Below are 17,005 nucleotides of genomic sequence, written 5' to 3'. Positions count from 1 at the left end.
ATAGGAGAACTAAAATTGAAGTGCATACGCGTATACATGAGAAGAGAATAAATATTCAGTACTATGACATATGTCTACATGGGATTTATTAATTCTTAAAGAGCGTGAAAAGTAAAAAATGAACAAGTAAAAGTGCACGGAGGAAATAAATAAGTGCATACATGTATACATCAGAAGAGAATAAATATTAAGTACTATGATATATGTCCACGTGGGATAAAAAAGTAATTGATTAAAGTGTACAAGTTATATAGCTTTTAGTACAAGCATTCATTGCGTGCACAATTTTTAAAGCTTTTGGTACAAATTGTCAAAGCTATGTTAGTCCTCCTACCACACTTATAGAGAATAGAAATATAATTGAATGAAGTAATCAATGGGGTAGATCATGGAATAATTAAAGAAATTGGCTACATTTTAATCTTTATAGAACTAATTAAGATGGAATAGTAATGCAATTTAATACATCAATATTTTTAATATATTAAAAATTCCAGTATCTCTAATATTTTTTACTCATTTTAATATTAAAACCCACAGAGTTTATCGGTTAAAGGAGATCATGATACATAATGAAAGTGTGTTTAGTATTGAACCTCTACTTAGTAAACTAACAACTTTTACTTGTAGTGATTCCAGATTTAAATTATATGATTACTTAAGAGAAATAAAATTTCACTTCTTACCATTAATAACCAAGGCATTGACTTAAATTTTATTAGCCAAAACATTACAGCCTTATTATTTCGATGCTCATGAATGTTTTTCTAGAACTTCTCTAATACTCATAAAAAATAATATACTTCCACGTTTACATAAGTGAGATCTGTCAAAGATACTCCTTTAAGAGTCCGGAATCAAAATGGCTCCAAAAAAAATATTTTGAACCAAAATGTCCCAACAAAAAAAAAAGTTACTAAAGTACATATAGCGCAGTATTTTACTGCGCTATAGCACTAACGGAGACGGACCCGTTAAGTCCTATAACGCAGTAAAATAATGCGCTATACGGAATACGATGCAGCGTATAACGCATGATTTTACTGCGTTATAGGACTTTGCCTCTCTCCTATAACGCAGTAAAATCATGCGTTATAGTCTTCCACTATAACCCGATCGGGTTCCACCACTGCTCCCTCCAGTGGCAAAAAAATTTCAAAAACGCCATTGGAGGGCAGGCTTCAGTGGTCCCCACGCATTAAAAACGACGTTTTCTAGTAAATTTCATCCGGAAAGTTTATATTCTCAGTATATTCAAGTCAAGGAGCAAGATTCTAAGTTTGAATTTTGAGAAAAAGCGGCGTACAACTCGATTAAAATATCTACAAAAAATCTTCGATTAAGGTTTTCTACTATGAACTTTTGTTATTATTTTGTTATATACATTATATTGCATGCATGTTTAACATTTAATCGTCATTAATTAAAAAAAAAATCTTTTTTTTTTGGGTTTGATCGGCTGGGGGTAGTGGCTTAGGCCACTGTTCCTTTTTTTTTTTTTGGTTTAATTCATTATTTGTTAAATGTTTATGAATTGTTAATTGTTAAATGTTTATGCATTGTTAATTCGTTATATGTTTATGAGTTGTTAATTTGGTTAATTATTTATGAATTGTTAACATTGTTAATTTGTTATATGTTTATGAGTTGAATTTGGTTAATTATTTATGAATTGTTAATGAATTATTATTTTGTTAATTGAGTATTTGTTAAATATTCTTTATGAATTGAAATAAGTTGATTGGTAATGAATTATTATATTGTTAACATTTTGTTTGGATGATTGTTATGTATTATGTTGTATTATATAGGACCAAATCAGTGGTTACATAAAATAGAACCTCTTGTCATTACATAACAATAAAATTAAAGTAGCAATCAAAACAAACATTTTATTTATACTAACAACATAATATCATACAATAGCTAACAACCATCCAAACAAGTTGTAAACGATTATGAAATGTTAATCTATATAATTTTAAAAGCATGAATATATATGTTAAATAAAAAAAATTATCTTAAAAATAATAGTTAAAGTTCTTCTTTTCATAAATACATAAGCTAACGAAAAAAATGTAAAGTTTATAGGAAAATATGTGGTCGACGAATATGAACTCTTAGTTTAATTTTATCGTAGTTGTGTTGGCTATTTGGTCAACTAAAAATATATCACATATTCAAAATATAGTTCCAAATAAATATTACTGCTAAATTTCGATTAGTTGATATAATTTATCTTTCATTTCAAGAATAATGACTAATTTAGTTTGTACAGACTGGACTCTTTTATGGATTCGAATGTTCCCCTGGGGCTGATGATCACCCGGGGCCCGCTGTTCACCCGGGGCCCGCTGTTCACCCGGGGCCCGCTGATAGATCAGTATTGTCTTTGCAAGACAATCATAGGTCAGAGTTATTATGGGCCGGTACTATAGAGATATCTACTAGGCTCCGTCCCCGTAGGCTGCAGAGAGCGTGGACTCTTTTACGCGAGCACCCCCCACACCCTCGCGTGTTGGAGATATTGTTTCGGGGCGGCATCTACCGTTGCGTGTCCGTTGGTCGGGTACAGCATGATTGGGCGCTCATCACGGCCATGGTTGAGCGGTGGAGGCCAGAGACACATACATTCCATCTTCGCACTGGTGAGGCCACGATTACACTTGAGGATGTAGAGGTCCTCTTTGGATTGCGGGTTGATGGAGAGCCACTGTACACTCGGTACGAGCCTCCTCCTGGTCGGACGTGGGTGACAGAGTTGACTAGGCTCACCCACTTCGTGCCTGATGCCGCGGCCCAGATATCCGGACAGAGTCGGGTTCAGCTTAGTGCACTCTGCACTTATTTGGAGGGTCTGGATCCGGTTGGCGACGACACCCCGCAGGACGATGTTGATCGTCATGCCCGTTTGTACCTACTTATTATATTCGGGGGCATCTTGTTCCCGAATTCATCGGGTGCCTTTGTCAGTTTACGTTACTTGGTTTTTTTGGAGCATCTGGACCGCTTGGGAGACTACAGCTGGGGCGGTGCTGTTTTGGCGTATCTTTACAGATGCCTGTGCCGAGCGTCTATTGGTGTCGTCAGAGATGTGTGTGGATTTTTTGTTCTTCTCCAGGTAATATTTAAGTGTGCGTTCCTGTAATGTCGACAAACCTCTTGAAAGGGCGACTAAAAAATCGTATTTTCTAATATCGCTTACAATTATGGGCGTGGGAGAGGATGCTGCCTTTTCAGCCCGTACCTAGACATCACCTCGAGATTGACATGCCTTATGCGAGGAGGTGGACAGCGGGTTTTGACCGGGATGTCGATACGCACCACAATATTCTTCCATTCCGGGACCAGCTTGATCACATGACGGATGATGCGGTAAAACTATTTAAATTTACATTAATAATTTAATTAAACGTCTTTTCTACATGGTGATCACTGATTTGTATTTATATGTTATGCGGCTATTTATATGGACGTCGTACGCTGCTATATTAGATGGTTTGCCCCCCTTCTGTAGGGCAGGTCAGGGGGTTTGGAGGTCGCGGTGTCCATTGATACACCTAGACATCGTAGAGGATCACATGCCCGAGCGTGTCTTACGACAGTTTGGGCATACACAGAGTATACCCCCTAATGTCCGTCATGAGCTCCGACACTACCAGCGGGACGATCGGGCTGCCATTGATGATAATTTTTTGGCTTTCATGGATGTCCAGCTCCATAGTTGGGAGAACAGGTTGGGCACTTTAGTGGTGGTCGGCCATTTGACTCCCATTGAGCATTACATGCGCTGGTATCATCAGATCACACGCCGATTGATTGACAATCCAGCTTTGCGTCCCCCTAGGGATGTAGGATATTCAGCACTCGCGGGGCAGTACGAGGCATTGGTAAGTTTATCGTATTTAGATTTATCTAATTTCATTAATTGCCACGTTTTAAAAATAAACTTTTTTTGTTTCTGTTAAACACAAATGCAGTTGGTGGCTGTACAGCGTTTACGCATCTTGGGGTTAGAGCACATGCCTTACCCTGGGCTTGCGGGGCTTGCCGCGTAGATGGTTAGGATTTCCGAGGATGGTATCCGCTAGGCAGGCGAGATTAGGCGCATGGCGGAGCCTGTTACGGAGGCTGAGTATCAGGCAGCACCGGGGGCTCCCAGAGGAGGAGGCCATGCTGGCAGAGGACGCTGTGCTGCCGGAGGACGCCGTGCGCGTAGAGGACGCGGCGCTGCTGCCGGAGGACTTGGTGGAGGAGGACTGGTAGATGAGGCGGATGAGGCCGATCCCATTCCAGAGGGCGTTCACGGTTTAGTCCATCCGCAGCCCTTCCAGGCCGCCGGTGCTCTTACTTGCTGAGATACCCGGGTCTTCATCACAGCCGAGCCATAATGCATATATGAAGGAGCGTGATAACGTTGATTGGGCGGCGTTACGCGCTTCATTAGCTGATGAGCGGCCTGTGAGGAATTAGAGGGAGCCCGGATTCTTGACTTTGATGAGTTTTTGATCCCGGTTAGTATTTAAAATACATATTTGTTCATTTAAATTATTTATTTTAAATATATATATATATATATATATATATATATATATATATATAGATAGAATTAATTATTTAGTAATATTTTATATTTTAGGATTCGGCGCCAGCGGGTCCATCAGAGGTACTAAACTCGAGCACATTAATAAAGTGGAGGGTAGGATATGCGTAACCAAGTTTGAATAGAGAAGGATATGGATAAAATAGAAGAAGATTTGCTTTTTTGATCCGCAACTATAGTAGGAAAAAAAGTTTCTATTGGCTTCCCAAAGTTCTCCCTCTACACGACTTTCAATTATTAGCCATGTACCATTAGACTTTTCGTCGGTAAATCACATGTCCCTATTATTTGGTTTCCCATGATAACAAATTTCTTAATTTGCGGTAAGTTTTTCAATACTATTTAACATCCGGCCGTCACAACTTGAACCATATCAACCGATGCTAATACATTCCGAATATTATTAGTGCTATCGCTCCTTCGTTCTTTTTTCTTTCCTCCCTATCTTCTTCCTCACACCACCCTACGCAATTAAGCATTATATAGAAGAGATCAATAGTTCTAAATATTTGAGCGTGGTGGCATTTTTTTTGTAGAGGAATTTGTTTGATTGACTTAATCCTTGCTGAATGACTTATATAGTAGCCCATGACATTTCATTTTTTGCCAATTAAATTATGGATCATTTACATTCTAATGAATATCACATTTATTATATATTGAATTCAATCAAATAAGTATCACATTCAACCACGTTCTTTATCCATTTAATTCATTTAGCAGGTCAAAAAATAATAATAGTAGGTTGATTAATGACTTTTGGGCTTACTAAGGGAAGAAGATAAAGTTCTTATTTTATCCATTGGTTAACAAAGTTAAAGAAAAGACTTTTCAGTTTCGTAAAAACATAGCACGTTTATTTTTTATAATTAAATGAGAAGGTCATAAAGATCATCATTGGTTATTGCTTACGTGGGCTAATTAAGTGATATATTTATTTTGTGAGGATTTTTTTAATCTATTTAGTTAGTAGATTATGCACAAAAATGAATTAAAAGTAAAAAAATAAGAAAAAAGATAAATATGAATGCTGGCCATAGGGAGATGCCACATCACTTCGTTTATGCCTAAATTTATTATATATATATATATATATATATAGATAGATTGTTTACAATAGAATAGGAAAAGATGGAGGAATAGTTAATGGAGGCTATATATTTATGTTGTGCTGCTACGTGGGCTGCTTAGACAAACATTAATTTGGGTGTTATTGCAAATTGTTATGTGGCTAAATTAGTATTACTGATGGATCAATTAAGAGGTATAATGTCACGCCCCGAATCATGGCCTGGACGTAACACGGCACTCGGTGCCTGACTGCATGTGACCGAGCGAACCACATGGCTTGCTGAATCATCATGATACATAACATAAGCGGAATATAACGTGAATGCATGATGAGCCTTTATAAAACATGGTAAGTCATAATACTTAATAAAATACTTGTTTAAACATGAGTGAGCCAAAATGGCTATACGACTCCAAATGTCTGACATGACATAACTGACTTGTCTAGTCTATGAAACCTCTATCATGAGTCTGACTGGAAAACATACTTACTGAGACAAGGCCCCCAGCATACCTTTAGATGCAAAACTAAATAAGGAAATACAATGTCTAAACCCCTGAATGAGATGGGGCTCACCAATAAGCTGGTACGTGCAAATCCTAATGAGCAGAAGCGTCGTCTTGTAAATCCGTACCTGCATCGTGAAATGCAGGCCCCCGGGCAATAAAAGGGGGCGTCAGCACATTGAATGTACTGGTATGTAAAGCAACCGAAAGAAACAACATGGGACATGGAATAACATGATAAGAACTGAAACTGAAAACTTGGACATGAACATGAGCATGAGCATGAGTACATATACATATATAACATGAGTAAAACATGATAAGTAGGGAGAGCATTTCATAAACCGACATATGATATCACCACGTGGATACGTGGAGTCTGGTACTTCGCCGGACCAGCAGAGCCCCTATACCTTGCCAGGGTATAAGGTGGTAACGTGCCTGATGGATCCATTCAGTGTAAAATTAAGGTATCGTCCTAATTGGGCGGAGCGATCCTTGTCCTATGGTGGCTACATAGTTTCAGGCTATCTGAGTCTTCTCGGTAATTCGTGCAACTCCCAAAACATGAACATAATATAGTTGGCTAAGAAGCCCATGACTTTCGTGAATTAACTTGTACTTGTCTTGTAATCATGATTTCACGAAATAAGTTGTAAACATGGTTTCATGAAATAGCTTGTAAACATGTTCTTGATTTATGAGTAATACAATAGTTCATAATCATATATTTGTAATTGACTTGAAAACATGCTTGTAACTTGCAAAATAAAATCATACAGTTTCATATGAACATAATGAGAACACATGAGGAAGAATTCATGATTCATGGATTAAGCTAGGATTCCTAATATCCGTAATGGAAGATTAGGAATACAATAACGAACATAGATACAAAATTCATGTGCATACATACATAATTACGGGCTACCAATATGTTGGGTTTAATGCCCTAGGATTTGAACTTCATAGATTTTACGAAACGGATCATGGGGAAGAACGTAGAGATTCCCACATGTGGATGGAAGTTCTACATACCTTAACTTCCTGCTTTTGAGCGTATCACAATGTCCTCCAATCCCTTCAACTTTAATCTATAGCAATACAGGTCATAGGGATTCTATATTAGCAACAATATCCATGCTTTGTTCATCTAAGCATTTTATGAAACACTTGGTGGGCATGAAGCTCCACAACCCTCATTAATGGTGTTTTCTTCACCAAATCCCCATTCTATTACTTCTAGCTAATTATACAATCTCAATTAGATGTAATTGACATCATTCTTCATCACTCATATGAATACAACAATCCCAAGTCAACAATCCAACAACTCTAGCATAGTTCATATAATTCTCTTCATCAAACCCAATTATTATTCTCCGAAGAATTCATCAATTCACAACTATAAATGATTAGGGATAGAAACATTACCTTTTTGAAGTCCAATCCTCTTGAATTCGGGTTCTAGGGTGTCCACATCCAACAAAAATGTTCCAATCCTAACTCTATGGATTAGAAGAGTTTACTCAAGTTAGAAAGGGATTAGGGACTTAAATTCAACCTAGAATCATGATAAAAACTTACCTTGGAAGATCTTGAGGTTCGGGGCTTGTTCTCTATGAGTTTAGAGAGATTTTTCGTGAATGGGGTGTTGGGGAAATAAACCCAACCCCAGATATAATAAGAAAACGCGTAAACCCGACTTTTGACCTGTTTCGCGATGGTTCCGCGATGCAGGTGCATCGCGCAACATTCTACAGCTAAAAACTCAGAGTTTCGCGATCGGTCCGCCAAGCGGGACCATCGCGCGTTCTCTCACGCGCCCTCACGCGCCCCGAGAAGCGACGGGTATCGGTTCTGCACAGTGTTCGGTAAAATAGGCATAACCTCTTGTACATAGCCCTGTTCAAGACCCATAATATACCGTTGGAAAGATATTTCAAAGGGTTACAACTTTCATCAAGGAAGTTTTCCCAAATTCCTAATTAATAAAGGGGTTATGGTCGTTGGAAGTAAGACCTTCTATAAACTCACTTGCAAACATGCCCCGTAGAGTGACTTTCAACTTTTCTTTGCCCAAATACATTTCTTATGACTTAATTGGTTTTCAAAACACTTCCTATAACCCTCATATTGGTTCCATTATATTATCATCTTATGAGTCAAACTTTCGCCCGAAGGTACGAGGTGTTACATATAAATTATGGAGATGATTTTTTAAAATAAAATAAGTAAAAGAAATGAGTGAAAAGGTCAAAAAAAGGAGAAAAAAGATAAATGCAAATGGAGGTCATACAGAGATGCCACATAGGACTGTCTATGCCTAACTTTATATTATATATAGATTAGTTGGGGAATGTGCTCCTAGTCTGCAATTTTTCATTAGTATAATAGCCTGTTTGACAAGCTTATTTTTTTTAATAAATGCTTATTTTAAAAAAGTGAGATGTTCGGCTAAACTTTTAGAAGAAAGTAAGTGTTTTTGGAGAGTAGCAGAACCTGTTTTTTAGAAGCTAAAAAAAATATCTTCGGTCAAAAGCACTTTTTTGAAAAATACTTTTGAGAAAAATATACTTAAAAACACTTTTTAAAAATTTGAACAAACACTAATTGCTACCCAAAAGTGTTTTTTAAATTAATTGGCCAAACACAAATTATTTTTCGCCAAAATACTATTTTAAAAAGCATTTTTTAAAATAAGTTGATTTTAAAAGCTTGGCAAAATAGGCTATTAGAACCCTCGCTATTTATTTCCTAATCTAGTAACTAATAAAAGAACGACTGATGAATTTGATATTGCACTAGTCTTTTACAAACAAAAAAACAAAAAAAATTGATAAGAAATTGTCGATAACTGAGGGTATGGATGGGAATGTACGAGAATTCGTTTAATTTTGGTCATTCTAGTTCTTCCTCTGAATTTTCCTTAAAGAGAACAGTTTTTTGTTTTTTTGTTAACAAACTGTGGCACTAGTGCACTTCCTCTTACATTGCTGCTTGGCAAATGATGCCAAATTGGACAAATTGATGATCAAACTTGACTTATCAATGATGGCTTAACTGATAATGAGTTTATAAATTTGATTTTTCTTCATTCCTTCAATTTAGGACATTTGTTACCCTGTGAAAAGAAACTTCAGCGAAATATCATCACTTACGAAAAGTTCAATGGAAAAGACACTAAGAAGAAAGTTTTTTGAGGACATCAGCGATCGTATCGAGAGAACTTTCAGAAGCCAAATATTTTTTTTTTCTTTTGATGAAATAAAAAAGTTGGTTTAGATCATAAACGGGGTTCAAACTCACTACAAATCTACAATAGTATCTTCACTTATTCGATAATTGTGGAGCACTTGTTTATTCTCTTCACGATATAACAGTTTGATAATATAATATGATTTAGTTTAGTTCTGAACTAGTAATTGAGTCCAAATTTCAGCACTACTTAAAGAATACCTTCCTTCAACAGATAATAAATCTCATACTTTTTTCTTTTACTTCCTCAAAATTCTCTCTTTCATTCACAACTATACCTGAATACCATACTTGTACATCCATCACAATGAGAAAGAAAACCCACTATTTATAGGTGTGGCAATTTTCCTAAAGAGTCAATAAGAAAGTAGTGGATTTTAATGTTGTACGAACGTGAGATCAATATCATAGGTTAGTAGATAAACTAGCAAACTATGCCCGTGCAATGCACGGAGCCCAACATGATTAATTTGGTTACTAACTTTAGTTAGTCTTTATGATTTGTATATTTTGCAAATGTTACTGCGATTCTCCTTAGTGAGTCTCTATTTTTTTTTCCTTTCCTGTTATTTTTCTTCTTAATTTCTCAATTGTTGTTAAAATTTGTTTTTTTTTTGTTATGTCCGCCTCTTTTTATATTTAGTAAGTTGACAATTCAAATATCCTACATGTCAAATTTATAATCACAAGATTCAAAGGATATTTTATTAAATTATACACATTTTTAATTTAGAACCACGAGATTTGAAAGTCTATCTTTATTTCTTAAACGTCGTGTCTAGTCAAACGTAGATACTTAAATTGAGACAGAAGGAGTATATGCCAAATGAAGGAAATGAAAAGACAATTAAGACACTGCGGACTCGTGGGGACTTAAAAAGTAAACGCACAAGAGGTAGAATTAATGTTCAACTTCTGAAATGTACACATGTTCATCCCTGCTTAGAGTACAATTTCAGTTATTTTTTGTACAACTTATTATTGTTGTGTTCGTCCACCTTGGGCGTTTATAAATAATAAGAAAAATATAGAATAGAAGAATAGACATATATTTTTAGAGTACTTCATTTATTAATTCTTAAAGAATGTGAAAAGTCAAGTATAGTAATGTGACCAAGTAATATGGGACGAATGGACTACTTCATTTATTAATTCTTAAAGAATGTGAAAAGTCAAGTATATTAATGTAGCCAAGTAATATGGGAAGAAGGGAGTACTTCATTTATTAATTCTTAAAGAACGTGAAAAGTGAAGTAACGTGGCCAAGTAATATGGGACGGAGGGAGAACTTCATTTATTAATTCTTAAAGAACGTGAAAAGTCAAAAGTCAAACGTGAATAAGTAAAAGTGCATGGAGGAAATAAGTATGTGTCGGAGTATTAAAATTGAAGTGCATACATGTATACATGAGAAGAAAATAATATTCAACAAGAGCATGAAAAGTAAAAATGAACAAGTTAAAGTGCATGGAGGAAATAAATATATATAGGAGAACTAAAATTGAAGTGCATACGCGTATACATGAGAAGAGAATAAATATTCAGTACTATGACATATGTCTACATGGGATTTATTAATTCTTAAAGAGCGTGAAAAGTAAAAAATGAACAAGTAAAAGTGCACGGAGGAAATAAATAAGTGCATACATGTATACATCAGAAGAGAATAAATATTAAGTACTATGATATATGTCCACGTGGGATAAAAAAGTAATTGATTAAAGTGTACAAGTTATATAGCTTTTAGTACAAGCATTCATTGCGTGCACAATTTTTAAAGCTTTTGGTACAAATTGTCAAAGCTATGTTAGTCCTCCTACCACACTTATAGAGAATAGAAATATAATTGAATGAAGTAATCAATGGGGTAGATCATGGAATAATTAAAGAAATTGGCTACATTTTAATCTTTATAGAACTAATTAAGATGGAATAGTAATGCAATTTAATACATCAATATTTTTAATATATTAAAAATTCCAGTATCTCTAATATTTTTTACTCATTTTAATATTAAAACCCACAGAGTTTATCGGTTAAAGGAGATCATGATACATAATGAAAGTGTGTTTAGTATTGAACCTCTACTTAGTAAACTAACAACTTTTACTTGTAGTGATTCCAGATTTAAATTATATGATTACTTAAGAGAAATAAAATTTCACTTCTTACCATTAATAACCAAGGCATTGACTTAAATTTTATTAGCCAAAACATTACAGCCTTATTATTTCGATGCTCATGAATGTTTTTCTAGAACTTCTCTAATACTCATAAAAAATAATATACTTCCACGTTTACATAAGTGAGATCTGTCAAAGATACTCCTTTAAGAGTCCGGAATCAAAATGGCTCCAAAAAAAATATTTTGAACCAAAATGTCCCAACAAAAAAAAAAGTTACTAAAGTACATATAGCGCAGTATTTTACTGCGCTATAGCACTAACGGAGACGGACCCGTTAAGTCCTATAACGCAGTAAAATAATGCGCTATACGGAATACGATGCAGCGTATAACGCATGATTTTACTGCGTTATAGGACTTTGCCTCTCTCCTATAACGCAGTAAAATCATGCGTTATAGTCTTCCACTATAACCCGATCGGGTTCCACCACTGCTCCCTCCAGTGGCAAAAAAATTTCAAAAACGCCATTGGAGGGCAGGCTTCAGTGGTCCCCACGCATTAAAAACGACGTTTTCTAGTAAATTTCATCCGGAAAGTTTATATTCTCAGTATATTCAAGTCAAGGAGCAAGATTCTAAGTTTGAATTTTGAGAAAAAGCGGCGTACAACTCGATTAAAATATCTACAAAAAATCTTCGATTAAGGTTTTCTACTATGAACTTTTGTTATTATTTTGTTATATACATTATATTGCATGCATGTTTAACATTTAATCGTCATTAATTAAAAAAAAATCTTTTTTTTTTTGGGTTTGATCGGCTGGGGGTAGTGGCTTAGGCCACTGTTCCTTTTTTTTTTTGTTGGTTTAATTCATTATTTGTTAAATGTTTATGAATTGTTAATTGTTAAATGTTTATGCATTGTTAATTCGTTATATGTTTATGAGTTGTTAATTTGGTTAATTATTTATGAATTGTTAACATTGTTAATTTGTTATATGTTTATGAGTTGAATTTGGTTAATTATTTATGAATTGTTAATGAATTATTATTTTGTTAATTGAGTATTTGTTAAATATTCTTTATGAATTGAAATAAGTTGATTGGTAATGAATTATTATATTGTTAACATTTTGTTTGGATGATTGTTATGTATTATGTTGTATTATATAGGACCAAATCAGTGGTTACATAAAATAGAACCTCTTGTCATTACATAACAATAAAATTAAAGTAGCAATCAAAGCAAACATTTTATTTATACTAACAACATAATATAATACAATAGGTAACAACCATCCAAACAAGTTGTAAACGATTATGAAATGTTAATCTATATAATTTTAAAAGCATGAATATATATGTTAAATAAAAAAAATTATCTTAAAAATAATAGTTAAAGTTCTTCTTTTCATAAATACATAAGCTAACGAAAAAAATGTAAAGTTTATAGGAAAATATGTGGTCGACGAATATGAACTCTTAGTTTAATTTTATCGTAGTTGTGTTGGCTATTTGGTCAACTAAAAATATATCACATATTCAAAATATAGTTCCAAATAAATATTACTGCTATATTTCGATTAGTTAATATAATTTATCTTTCATTTCAAGAATAATGACTAATTTAGTTTGTACAGACTGGACTCTTTTATGGATTCGAATGTTCCCCTGGGGCCGATGATCACCCGGGGCCCGCTGTTCACCCGGGGCCCGCTGTTCACCCGGGGCCCGCTGATAGATCAGTATTGTCTTTGCAAGACAATCATAGGTCAGAGTTATTATGGGCCGGTACTATAGGGATATCTACTAGGCTCCGTCCCCGTAGGCTGCAGAGAGCGTGGACTCTTTTACGCGAGCACCCCCCACACCCTCGCGTGTTGGAGATATTGTTTCGGGGCGGCATCTACCGTTGCGTGTCCGTTGGTCGGGTACAGCATGATTTGGCGCTCATCACGGCCATGGTTGAGCGGTGGAGGCCAGAGACACATACATTCCATCTTCGCACTGGTGAGGCCACGATTACACTTGAGGATGTAGAGGTCCTCTTTGGATTGCGGGTTGATGGAGAGCCACTGTACACTCGGTACGAGCCTCCTCCTGGTCGGACGTGGGTGACAGAGTTGACTAGGCTCACCCACTTCGTGCCTGATGCCGCGGCCCAGATATCCGGACAGAGTCGGGTTCAGCTTAGTGCACTCTGCACTTATTTGGAGGGTCTGGATCCGGTTGGCGACGACACCCCGCAGGACGATGTTGATCGTCATGCCCGTTTGTACCTACTTATTATATTCGGGGGCATCTTGTTCCCGAATTCATCGGGTGCCTTTGTCAGTTTACGTTACTTGGTTTTTTTGGAGCATCTGGACCGCTTGGGAGACTACAGCTGGGGCGGTGCTGTTTTGGCGTATCTTTACAGATGCCTGTGCCGAGCGTCTATTGGTGTCGTCAGAGATGTGTGTGGATTTTTTGTTCTTCTCCAGGTAATATTTAAGTGTGCGTTCCTGTAATGTCGACAAACCTCTTGAAAGGGCGACTAAAAAATCGTATTTTCTAATATCGCTTACAATTATGGGCGTGGGAGAGGATGCTGCCTTTTCAGCCCGTACCTAGACATCACCTCGAGATTGACATGCCTTATGCGAGGAGGTGGACAGCGGGTTTTGACCGGGATGTCGATACGCACCACAATATTCTTCCATTCCGGGACCAGCTTGATCACATGACGGATGATGCGGTAAAACTATTTAAATTTACATTAATAATTTAATTAAACGTCTTTTCTACATGGTGATCACTGATTTGTATTTATATGTTATGCGGCTATTTATATGGACGTCGTACGCTGCTATATTAGATGGTTTGCCCCCCTTCTGTAGGGCAGGTCAGGGGGTTTGGAGGTCGCGGTGTCCATTGATACACCTAGACATCGTAGAGGATCACATGCCCGAGCGTGTCTTACGACAGTTTGGGCATACACAGAGTATACCCCCTAATGTCCGTCATGAGCTCCGACACTACCAGCGGGACGATCGGGCTGCCATTGATGATAATTTTTTGGCTTTCATGGATGTCCAGCTCCATAGTTGGGAGAACAGGTTGGGCACTTTAGTGGTGGTCGGCCATTTGACTCCCATTGAGCATTACATGCGCTGGTATCATCAGATCACACGCCGATTGATTGACAATCCAGCTTTGCGTCCCCCTAGGGATGTAGGATATTCAGCACTCGCGGGGCAGTACGAGGCATTGGTAAGTTTATCGTATTTAGATTTATCTAATTTCATTAATTGCCACGTTTTAAAAATAAACTTTTTTTGTTTCTGTTAAACACAAATGCAGTTGGTGGCTGTACAGCGTTTACGCATCTTGGGGTTAGAGCACATGCCTTACCCTGGGCTTGCGGGGCTTGCCGCGTAGATGGTTAGGATTTCCGAGGATGGTATCCGCTAGGCAGGCGAGATTAGGCGCATGGCGGAGCCTGTTACGGAGGCTGAGTATCAGGCAGCACCGGGGGCTCCCAGAGGAGGAGGCCATGCTGGCAGAGGACGCTGTGCTGCCGGAGGACGCCGTGCGCGTAGAGGACGCGACGCTGCTGCCGGAGGACTTGGTGGTGGAGGACTGGTAGATGAGACGGATGAGGCCGATCCCATTCCAGAGGGCGTTCACGGTTTAGTCCATCCGCAGCCCTTCCAGGCCGCCGGCGCTCTTACTTGCTGAGATACCCGGGTCTTCATCACAGCCGAGCCATAATGCATACATGAAGGAGCGTGATAACGTTGATTGGGCGGCGTTACGCGCTTCATTAGCTGATGAGCGGCCTGTGAGGAATTAGAGGGAGCCCGGATTCTTGACTTTGATGAGTTTTTGATCCCGGTTAGTATTTAAAATACATATTTGTTCATTTAAATTATTTATTTTAAATATATATATATATATATATAGATAGAATTAATTATTTAGTAATATTTTATATTTTAGGATTCGGCGCCAGCGGGTCCATCAGAGCCACCCACTCAGCCTGCCGAGACAGATGTGTCTTCTCATGAGACTACCGAGGCGCATGTATGTTTTTTACTTAAAACTAATTTTATTCAATATAAGGTCAATATTTAATATACATATTTGATCATTTAAAGTACTTATTATTTCATTTTTTTCATATTTTAGGATTCGGCGCCAGCGGGTCCATCAGAGCCACCCACTCAGCCATTTTCTCATGGGTCTGCCGAGCCAGCAGTGTCTTTCCATATTACTACCGAGCCACAGGTAAGCTTTTTATTAAAATTTATTTTATTCAATATAAGGTCAATATTTAATATACGTATTTGATCATTTAAAGTACTTATTATTTCATTTTTTTAATATTTTAGGATTCGGCGCTAGTGGGTCCACAGGAGCTGCCCATTCCGGAGCATTCTCATCAGCCTGCCGAGGCAGAGGTGTCTTCTCATGAGACTACCGAGGCGCATGTAAGTGTTTTACTTAAACTAATTTTATTCAATATAAGGTAAATGTTTATTTAATTTTTATAACCTTTACTTGGACTTCGAACAACATCTCGTCCAGGAGACTACCTCATATTCACCATCACACCCATCTCAGGAGGCTACAGACCCATCTCGGGAGCCTTCTCAGGCGCCCGTTGACACACAGGTTTGATTAAATAAATAACGTTAATGTATTCAACATAAATAAGAAATGGTACTAATATTTATATATTTTTCAGGTTCATCCTTCGGAGCCTGCGGTGGCGACTCCCGACGAGGAAGAGGTCCAGTTTCCAGACCCAGCTCAGCCTGAGGTTCTGAGCGTGCCAGCGGGACAAGATCCCAAGAAGAAGCACGTTCTAGTTAAGGGCGCAAGGGCTAGGGGAAGAGGAGATGATCATGACTTGAAGCGCCCGGTTATTAAGAGGAAAAAGGGCGACGGAGACGATGGCGAGGGCGGTGGGGATGGTATGAGCCTTAGGCCTAGGGATAGTCTCCAGCATACTACATGTGGGGCCCATCCTCGATAGTGTATATACATTAGTGTTGTACAATTTATCGTAAATATTATACATTTTTTGCATATTTATAAATATTATCATTAGTCTTTATTATTGATAATAAAAAAAAAATGTGACACAATCGAAATAAAGTTAAGCATTAATTTAAAAATAAGACGAAACACTAAAAGATAAATAACATAAAGCTAATGACTACGAGTCTTCAAACAAAAAAGGACTTCGAGCACTTTTCAACTATTAAAACGACAATTCAAAGTATCGCGTATTCTTGATGTGTTGAGCCTATTTTATTAATGTACAAATATAACTAGAGTTCTATATAAAATATTGAAGTTTCGGAGTCTTAAAGCAAGATTAATATACGGCTAAACTACGTAAAAAAGATAAAATTACGTAATAAGGGAAGAATGGAAAGGGGAACTTGTGATTC

The 17,005-nt window shown here is 37.0% G+C and overlaps 1 long non-coding RNA gene across 1 annotated transcript; it reads left to right on the top strand.

Moving 5' to 3' along the window:
* The first annotated feature begins 15,938 nt into the window (after positions 1-15,938).
* Positions 15,939-16,524, top strand: LOC132605285 (uncharacterized). Its single transcript, XR_009569130.1, has 3 exons — positions 15,939-16,036; positions 16,134-16,220; positions 16,294-16,524. It is a non-coding gene; the product is annotated as an uncharacterized LOC132605285 (long non-coding RNA).
* Positions 16,525-17,005: the final 481 nt, after the last annotated feature.

The sequence above is a fragment of the Lycium barbarum genome, chromosome 8 (assembly GCF_019175385.1).
Source record: "Lycium barbarum isolate Lr01 chromosome 8, ASM1917538v2, whole genome shotgun sequence".
Taxonomy (NCBI): domain Eukaryota; kingdom Viridiplantae; phylum Streptophyta; class Magnoliopsida; order Solanales; family Solanaceae; genus Lycium; species Lycium barbarum.
Note: the sequence above shows the minus strand (reverse complement) of the source record. Positions and strands in the feature narration are given on the sequence as shown.